The following is an 8,094-nucleotide window of genomic DNA, read 5'->3' on the forward strand; positions in this document are numbered from 1 at the left end:
TCATTGCGACTTGAATTGGTGGCAGACTTGGGCTGAAAGGCACCCCAAATCCGCCGCTCCCACAGATTTCTTGCAATCTGCCATAGATACAATCCACACCTGGTGGCTGCATGGATGGGGTATCGTCTGACAGCAGTTCTCCCGGGATTCACATAGGGGGTCTTTCAATGACACTTAGGCAGCATCAACATTAAACTGCATACTTATGCATACATTAAAAGAGAGTCTTCTGACCATACCAGTCCACTTGAAAATGGCAAGATGACATTCCAAGATGTCATGGCTATTTCTGAGCTGGATTATGTCACTGGATTATGTCACTGCAAGGCTTGTGCCTTGCAGAACATCCAAGGAAAAAAGTATCTCATCTGTAAACATATCCTGTAATGTCTTCTTCCTTCATTTACATTGTAAGTTTGCATGTGCAGGGTAACAGTTGCTGCACATGCCTGATCTTGTCTGATCTTGGAAGCTAAGCAGGGTCAGGCCAGGTTAGTACTTGGATGGGAGACCACTTGGGAATACCAGGTGCTGTAGGCTTATACCATAGTCTTTCGAGACTGAAGGTTGCCAACCTTTCCAAACAAGAGTAACTGTTGAGCAAAGTGCTGGTAGAGTGACATAGAATTTCATTGGACTCTTTAAATACTCTTATCTGGTCCATCAAGTTGTACTTATACTCCTATTAAGCACCTACATTTTGTTTAAGCAAGGTCACAGAAAGATCACTGTAGGGCCATGGACAGCATCATTTTCTCCATCTGCTATTGGACTATGAACACATCATCATTTTCCCAATGATCAGTTATGTTTAAGTATTTGATCGCTTGGAAATGAGACTCTAAAGACCTTTCCAGGCAAGGGCTTGTTCACATTAGAAAGATACAGTTATTAGGAAGGGCCAGGGGATGTTCCTATAGCAACTCCCATGGGGGACCATCTAGACTTCTCTTACCCAACTATTGCCTTGGCTGCTAGGAAAATATATTTTCCCAGGATGTGAGCCACAAGTTGAATTTTTTAAATAGATTAATGGTTTCACTGCATCAAGAAACAGCAATTGAATCTGCTTCAAGAAAAGCATTATCAGTGAGTAAATAAAACAGCAACTTGCTTAGTAGAGACTGGGGAGAACAACAATGAAGCCTACCAAGAACTCTCCTCTTCCAGACAAACAGTAAATGAAGTGTTAGGTAATGAGTGATACACATAAAGAGGATTCCCTTGGCTCCTTGATCTCACTTGCAATAACACAGGCCTACAAAGTTGAGGGTCAGAAAAGTTTTTCCCAAACTTTATGGTGGTTTGATATGAATTTGGGGTGCCTATTCCAAAAATGGCATAAGAACATAAGAACAGCCCCACTAGATCAGGCCATAGGCCCATCTAGTCCAGCTTCCTGTATCTCACAGCAGCCCCACCAAATGCCCCAGGGACCACACCTGATAACAAGAGACCTGCATCCTGGTGCCCTCCATTGCATCTGACATAGCCCACTTCTAAAATCAGGAGGATGCACATACACATCATGGCTTGTAACCCGTAATGGATTTTTCCTCCAGAAACTTGTCCAATCCCCTTTTAAAGACACCCAGGCCAGATGCCGTCACCACATGCTGTGGCAAGGAGTTCCACAGACCAACCACAAGCTGAGTAAAGAAATATTTTCTTTTGTCTGTCCTAACTCTCCCAACACTCAATTTTAGTAGATGTCCCCTGGTTCTGGTGTTACGTGAGAGTGTAAAGAGCATCTCTCTATCCACTCTGTCCATCCCCTGCATAATTTTGTATGTCTCAATCATGTCCCCCCTCAGGCGTCTCTTTTCTAGGCTGAAGAGGCCCAAACACCTTAGCCTTTGCTCATAAGGAAACTGCCCCAGCCCAGCAATCATCTTAGTTACCCTCTTTTGCACCTTTTCCATTTCCACCATGTCTTTTTTGAGATGCAGCGACCAGAACTGGACGCAATACTCCAGGTGTGGCTTTACCATTATTTTGTACAACGGCATTATAATATTAGCCGTTTTGTTCTCAATACCTTTCCTAATGATCCCAAGCATAGAATTGGCCTTCTTCACTGCCGCCGCACATTGGGTCGACACTTTCATCGACCTGTCCACCACCACCCCAAGATCTCTCTCCTGATCTGTCACAAACAGCTCAGAACCCATTAGCCTATATCTGAAGTTTTGATTTTTTGCCCCAATGTGCATGACTTTACACTTCCTTACGAAACACATCTGCCATCTGAGCCCTTCAGAGACCACTCGCATCAGCCCGCAGCCTCTGCAGACCTTGGAATGACGGTTACAATAAAAAAAGAGCGACTTCCAGTTTTGGGGTAACCTGGAAGTTGCATTTATATGCCTTTAAAAAGCATTCTGAGGGCCTCAGTGGGCTGCCTTTATTATCATCAATCACACTGCCCAACAACAAAAACGTTTTGTTCTGGTGCTTTGGAAGTTAGACCAATTCTTGGACATGTTTTGGGGGCGGATTTTAAAAAATGGCATCGGTTTGGCCGTATCAGCTCTAGTTTTGGAGATCTAGCATACCCACCTTAGATTCTGATGTGCAGAAGACTGGTTGAATCAGTATATAAAGTGGCTATGCCCTGTCTCCAAAACTGGAGCTGATATGGCCAAACTGATGCCATTTTTGGAATCAGCACCCCAAACTGGATATATTTGGGGTCCAACTTTTAAGGCACCAAAATGTGTGTGAGGCTGTGTGATATTGATTATAATTATAATTTTTTCAGGCCAATACAGTCGCAATTATCTCTCCTGTAATATATATATATATATATTTGTACAGTAATGATTTAGTGTTCAGAACCAAAATGAAATAGCCACAGTTAAACCACAGTCGTTCTGGAAACCATATAATATCTGGGTGTCCAATAAGCTGCAGACCACCCAATCTTCAGCTAACTGCTGCTCCTCCAAGTTAAACCCCACCAGCTTTCAAATGTATAAAACCCTCGATAATTTAAGGCTCTTGTAAATAGGGCATAACATATTTTACAGATAAAGCAAAATATTACTTTAAGCATAAAAGTAGAAAATTCAACTGCTGATTTTGTCCATCTGTCTAACAGATGAATAGGAGTACTGTAACAAAAATTAGTTTTGTAAAAAAAAAAATCTATTTATCATGTGTTTTATGGTTAAATTACAAGACACAGTATGCAAACAGAAGAAGATGGCTAAGCAAATCCAAGTTTTCTTATACGATTTTTTTCTTTTTGGTAGCAATAGCTTCTTCTCAAACCAAATTACAGCCCAATCCTATCCTCGAGATACGCAGCACAATGACAGCCCTGCTGGCACAGAAGTCAACCAGCTGACAGACGCCATGGCCACTGGTGCAACATCAGAAAACCGCTGTGCCAACGTAGCTTGGATTTCACTTGGATGCTGGCACAATTGTTCACTTATCCAGAAGAAATATCTGCAACTGCCCCTCCCCCCAGAATGCAGCAGTAGCCATTTAACCACCGCTGCACTGAGGGAGTGGGAGAATAGGATTGGGCTGTAAGTTGTTACATGGAAAGGTGTCTGATTCTTGACATGGAAAATATGCTTATTAATGCTCAAAATCATTCATTCAGATCAGTGATTTGTACGGAAGCAACACACACACACACACACACACACACACACACACACACCCCAACAACAACAAATGTGTTGTCTGTTGTGATCCCTTTCACACATAGTACTACCAAGCCAGGTGTTGCCCATTCTACACCTATGCCTGATTTTTTGTCTAGGCAGAGAATCATGCATTTGTCTCTGATGAATTTCATCCTTTCATTTTCATTTTATCTTCATTCCAGTAGTCCATTCTATCAAGTCCCTGCTGAATATTACTGCTGTCTTACTGCTGTGTTTAGAACCAGGGCTATCATTAGACCAACTTGGCAGCTGCAGACCTCAGAAGGGGGACAGTACCTACTTCTGAGGGGTACAGTTTTTATACAGATTAGTTGTTTTAACCCATGTAAAATATGCAACTTAAAGTTTATATATTTTTTTATTTTAAGATAAATATCACAGCAATTCTATGGAATATAATTAATCATAATGTCTTATGGAAAACATTGGGGGTAGTGTGCAAGTAGTTAGCCTTGCCCAGGGTACAACAGCCCTACACCAGCCATAGCTGTGTTACCTTTTTCTCCTAGTTCAGTGACATTGACAAATTTGATAAGGATTTGCTTTACCTCTTCATTTACGTTATTAATAAAAATGATAAAGGGAACAGGAGACAAAACAGAGAGTTGGGGTACTCTATCATCTGAAAGCCAACTCTATGGGTCTATGAATTGCAGTATTCAGTTAGGTACTTTCTCTTTTTTTGTCAACCTTTTCTGTCTGGCTTATCCTCAGATGAAAATAGGGACCTGCATCCAACAGTTCTCATAGCAAAGATCACTTTGCGTACACCCCACTACCTTCTAACATACTATTGAAGTTCTGTCTGGCTGCTCATTCAGAGCCCAACCCTATACCTGTCTACTCGGAAGTCAATGGAGCTTACTCCCAGGTAAGTGTGGATAGGCTTGCAGCCTTATTTTGCAATAGTTCACCCTCTTCCAATTTAAAATCCAAAAGGATAATTATTCTTTCAGTTAGAGAAATACTTTAAAAACACCAGTGCCTCTAAAACAACAATATCAACAATACAAGTTATACAAATTGTTATCAACAATACAAGTACAGGCATGCATTGCTTAATGATGTCCATTGCTTAACAATGGACTGCATATGCAACTGTCAAAGCACAACCTTGTATTGTATTGGTCAAAGCACAACCTTGTATTGTATTGGCAACCTTCAGTCTCCGAAGACTATGGTATCGCGCTCTGAAAGGTGGTTCTGGCACAGCATCTATTGTGGCTGAAAAGGCCAATCCGGGAGTGACAATCCCTTCCACACCGGGAGCAAGTGCAGTCTGTCCCTGGTCTGTCTCCCTGGCTATGGGCCTTCCTTCTTTGCCTCAGACTGCTGGCAAAACCAAGAGGCTCTTAATTAGGCAATCAGGTCTCCCACAGTCTGCAGCAGAGTGTCTGTTTACACAACAAAGAAGCTCTTAATGCAAAGAAGAGGCAATCTGTCTCCAGCAGCCTGTGCAGCCAGCCAGTATCTGGCAAGGAGTGTCAGTTTACACAATCAAGGCATTAGATTGGGCTGAATGTTTGCTTAATGACCTAATCACATAACAATAGGGGTTGGAGAGTGCATCATTAAGTGATGCAAGCCTGTATAACATAGCAGCTGGGGGGGGGGGGTTGAATGAAGTAGGTGGCAGTTGGAGTGGGCAATTCAGGCATGGAAGGGGGATGAGATCAGTGGTGCCAATATGTACCGTACACAAACCCCCTTTCCAGACCTGATCTGCGGGCATGGATCAACACATACTTGCACCAGCGGTATTGCTGGCACAGGTTGGAGTTGACCCACATGTCCCCTTATCCAGAGGAGACCTCCAGCATCCACAAATCCCCCATAGGATTCAATGTAGCCTGAGCTTGGCACCGCTGCATCTCTATGTGGGGATTTAAGTAGGTTTGAGCTGTTAGTCAATTCACTTCAAAGAGGTGTGTCTACCACATTGTCACTTGCTTTGAAGTGAATGGAGAAATTCAGTCACCCAGGAATTGCATAAGTGTATTGAAAAACTCTGAATTTGGGCACCTTTCAGATAGAAAGACGGTGGGCCTTTAACAAAGGAATATATTACTTTTCATCCTTCCTCTTTTCTGTGGGCTGCTTTTGAGGTCATAGTTTCCCTCCATAAGAGCAGGATATCACTGTAGAATAGACTTGGAGAATGTGCACTTTGGAAAGAAAGGTCCGCATGAGTTCTGAGGCATCAGACTTCACACTTGCCGCTCCTGCTCATAGGTCTCGGCAAAATCCATGTGAATTTTCTGTTCCAATGTAACATTTTCCCCTGTGTATTCCTGCCTGGAAACAGTTCCAGAACACACACACTGAGGAAAACCATTGTGCTGGAAGAAGCCCTGAATATGTTTTTGTGCTTCTCTTCTGCTGCTTTCCAGCTGCCATTAGTCGAGGAAAAAGAACAGGACAATCTGTACTAAAATATTAGGTTGGTTATATTTTACTCTCCCCCCCCTTTGCTTCTATCATAAGCAGTTCACATATTGAGTTGGCAGACACTACGTGCGAATGGAAGACTAATGGGATTGTAATGTTATAGACACCAAGTCAGTGAAATCTGATCAGCTGTGATAAATATCACCATATATATCTTTCAAGACCTACTTCTATCTATATCATTGAAAAAGCTGGCGTGGTGACCCTGTTTCATATTTTGCTTTGTTTTCTCCTGCAGGGTCAGCTTTGAGCAACCAAAGGATATGTTTGTTCTTCGAGTGATGGTTTCAGCCTTGCCTCCTTCACAAACAGGGCCATGGACAGAATTTGTTTCTGGACCTCAGTTCAAGAGCTGCCCAGGCAAGCCCTGAGGCCCTGGTGGACTCCTCATGTCCTGTCGGGCCCTGAGTCACTGAAAATCCCTTCCAGCAGTCCCCAAAGATAAACTGGATTTTTTGTTCCCCACAGTTTCAACTTCCAATGTCAGCATTGCCAGATGTCACATATAGCGCATGATGTGAGCCCCGGAACAGCTGTCGGTGATGTGTTCCAAGCTTCTAACCACTAGGAGTCAGATGCCACTGCTGAAGATGCCTATCTGACTGGGAGAACATTAGCACTCTTTCTTTCACAGCAGGTCTCCTGATGTTCACTCCAATTCCATGCTGTGCAGCGGTAACAGTGCGTAAGATCAAGCATTGTTCCCTTGCCTCTTCAGCATGACCATGACCCTCCATGAGCATTGGGCAGAAGAAGCCCATCGACAGGGCGGTGGTCAGGTGAGGCTGCCATGGCTCACTGTACAGCAGTGATATTCATCCCGTGTGCTGGGGCACATTGGTGTGCTGCAAACGGTCCACAGGCGTGCCACGGGCATTTGGGGCAGAGTCATTTATTAGCAGGGCTATTGGGAGATGTGAGCCAGCAGTGGGGTGTGCCTTGTTAATTTTCAAAAAAAAAACCCTGATGGTGTGCCTTGACAGTTTTAGTGCATTGTCAGTGTGCTGTGAGATGAAAAACACTGAAAATCACTGCTGTACAGGGGTGAGGGGCAGCAAGGCACAGAGCCCAGGCATGTGACTTTCCTGCACGCCCTTGGTTAACCAACAGTGCAATCCTAACCCCCGGATTAGGCTGGTCAAATCACTTGTGCCAACCCAGGGGTGTCGCAAACATGCCATAAGGCACATTTGCATTGACTTAAGAGTCAGGGAGGCCAGTGCAAGGACCTAGCAGGGTAAATTTGTCTTGGCCAAGCTCAGCCAATGCAGGGGTCTGGGGAGGCATGGGGAGGGCGAGGAGGAGGAGTTTTAGGTAGGGGGAGGGCAGGTAGCAGACGTTCCCAGGGGGTGGGTGGGCAGGGAGCAGGAGACAGGGCCAGGATCCAGTGGTTATGTGAGGTGGCACAGAACCGAGTGGACCCACTGGGGCCGGTGCTGCCCAACATGGAGCAAGGGGAGAGTTTTCCCCTTGCCTCAGGTTGTGCCGATTCTGGCCCCAAACTTGTGCCGGATGCAGGGCAGGCCCACTGGTCTTAGGAGGTTACTATGATAGACACAGCACCTTGGCTGGCAACCTTCAGTCTCGAAAGACTATGGTATAAGCCGACAGCACCCAGTATTCTCAGGCGGTCTCCCATCCAAGTACTAACCAGGCCTGACCCTGCTTAGCTTCCAAGATCAGACGAGATCAGGAATGTGCAGGGTAACAGTTGCTGTCAGACACAGCACCTTGGCACAGGCAGTTCCATAATGAATACATTGCTACCACCAGTAAGGGGGGGGAACCCCAAAGAGGGCATCCTCTGGTGTCCTTCCTCCCATCTGGAATGGTCCCAGTAGGGCTCCTCCAGCATAGAAGCTGGTTGCTAAAGAAGCGGCCAGTGGTCAACTGACCGGTTCAATCCTAAATCCTCTGCAAAGTCTTTGAGAATTAACCATGAGTGAACTGTAAGTGAGTGGAAGGG

The 8,094-nt window shown here is 44.7% G+C and overlaps 1 pseudogene; it reads right to left on the reverse strand.

Annotated features, from left to right (window-relative positions):
* Nucleotides 1-7,730: 7,730 nt before the first annotated feature.
* On the reverse strand, nucleotides 7,731-7,850 carry LOC136650518 (5S ribosomal RNA; annotated as a pseudogene).
* Nucleotides 7,851-8,094: the final 244 nt, after the last annotated feature.

This window comes from Tiliqua scincoides, chromosome 4 (assembly GCF_035046505.1).
Source record: "Tiliqua scincoides isolate rTilSci1 chromosome 4, rTilSci1.hap2, whole genome shotgun sequence".
NCBI classification, from domain to species: Eukaryota; Metazoa; Chordata; class Lepidosauria; order Squamata; family Scincidae; genus Tiliqua; species Tiliqua scincoides.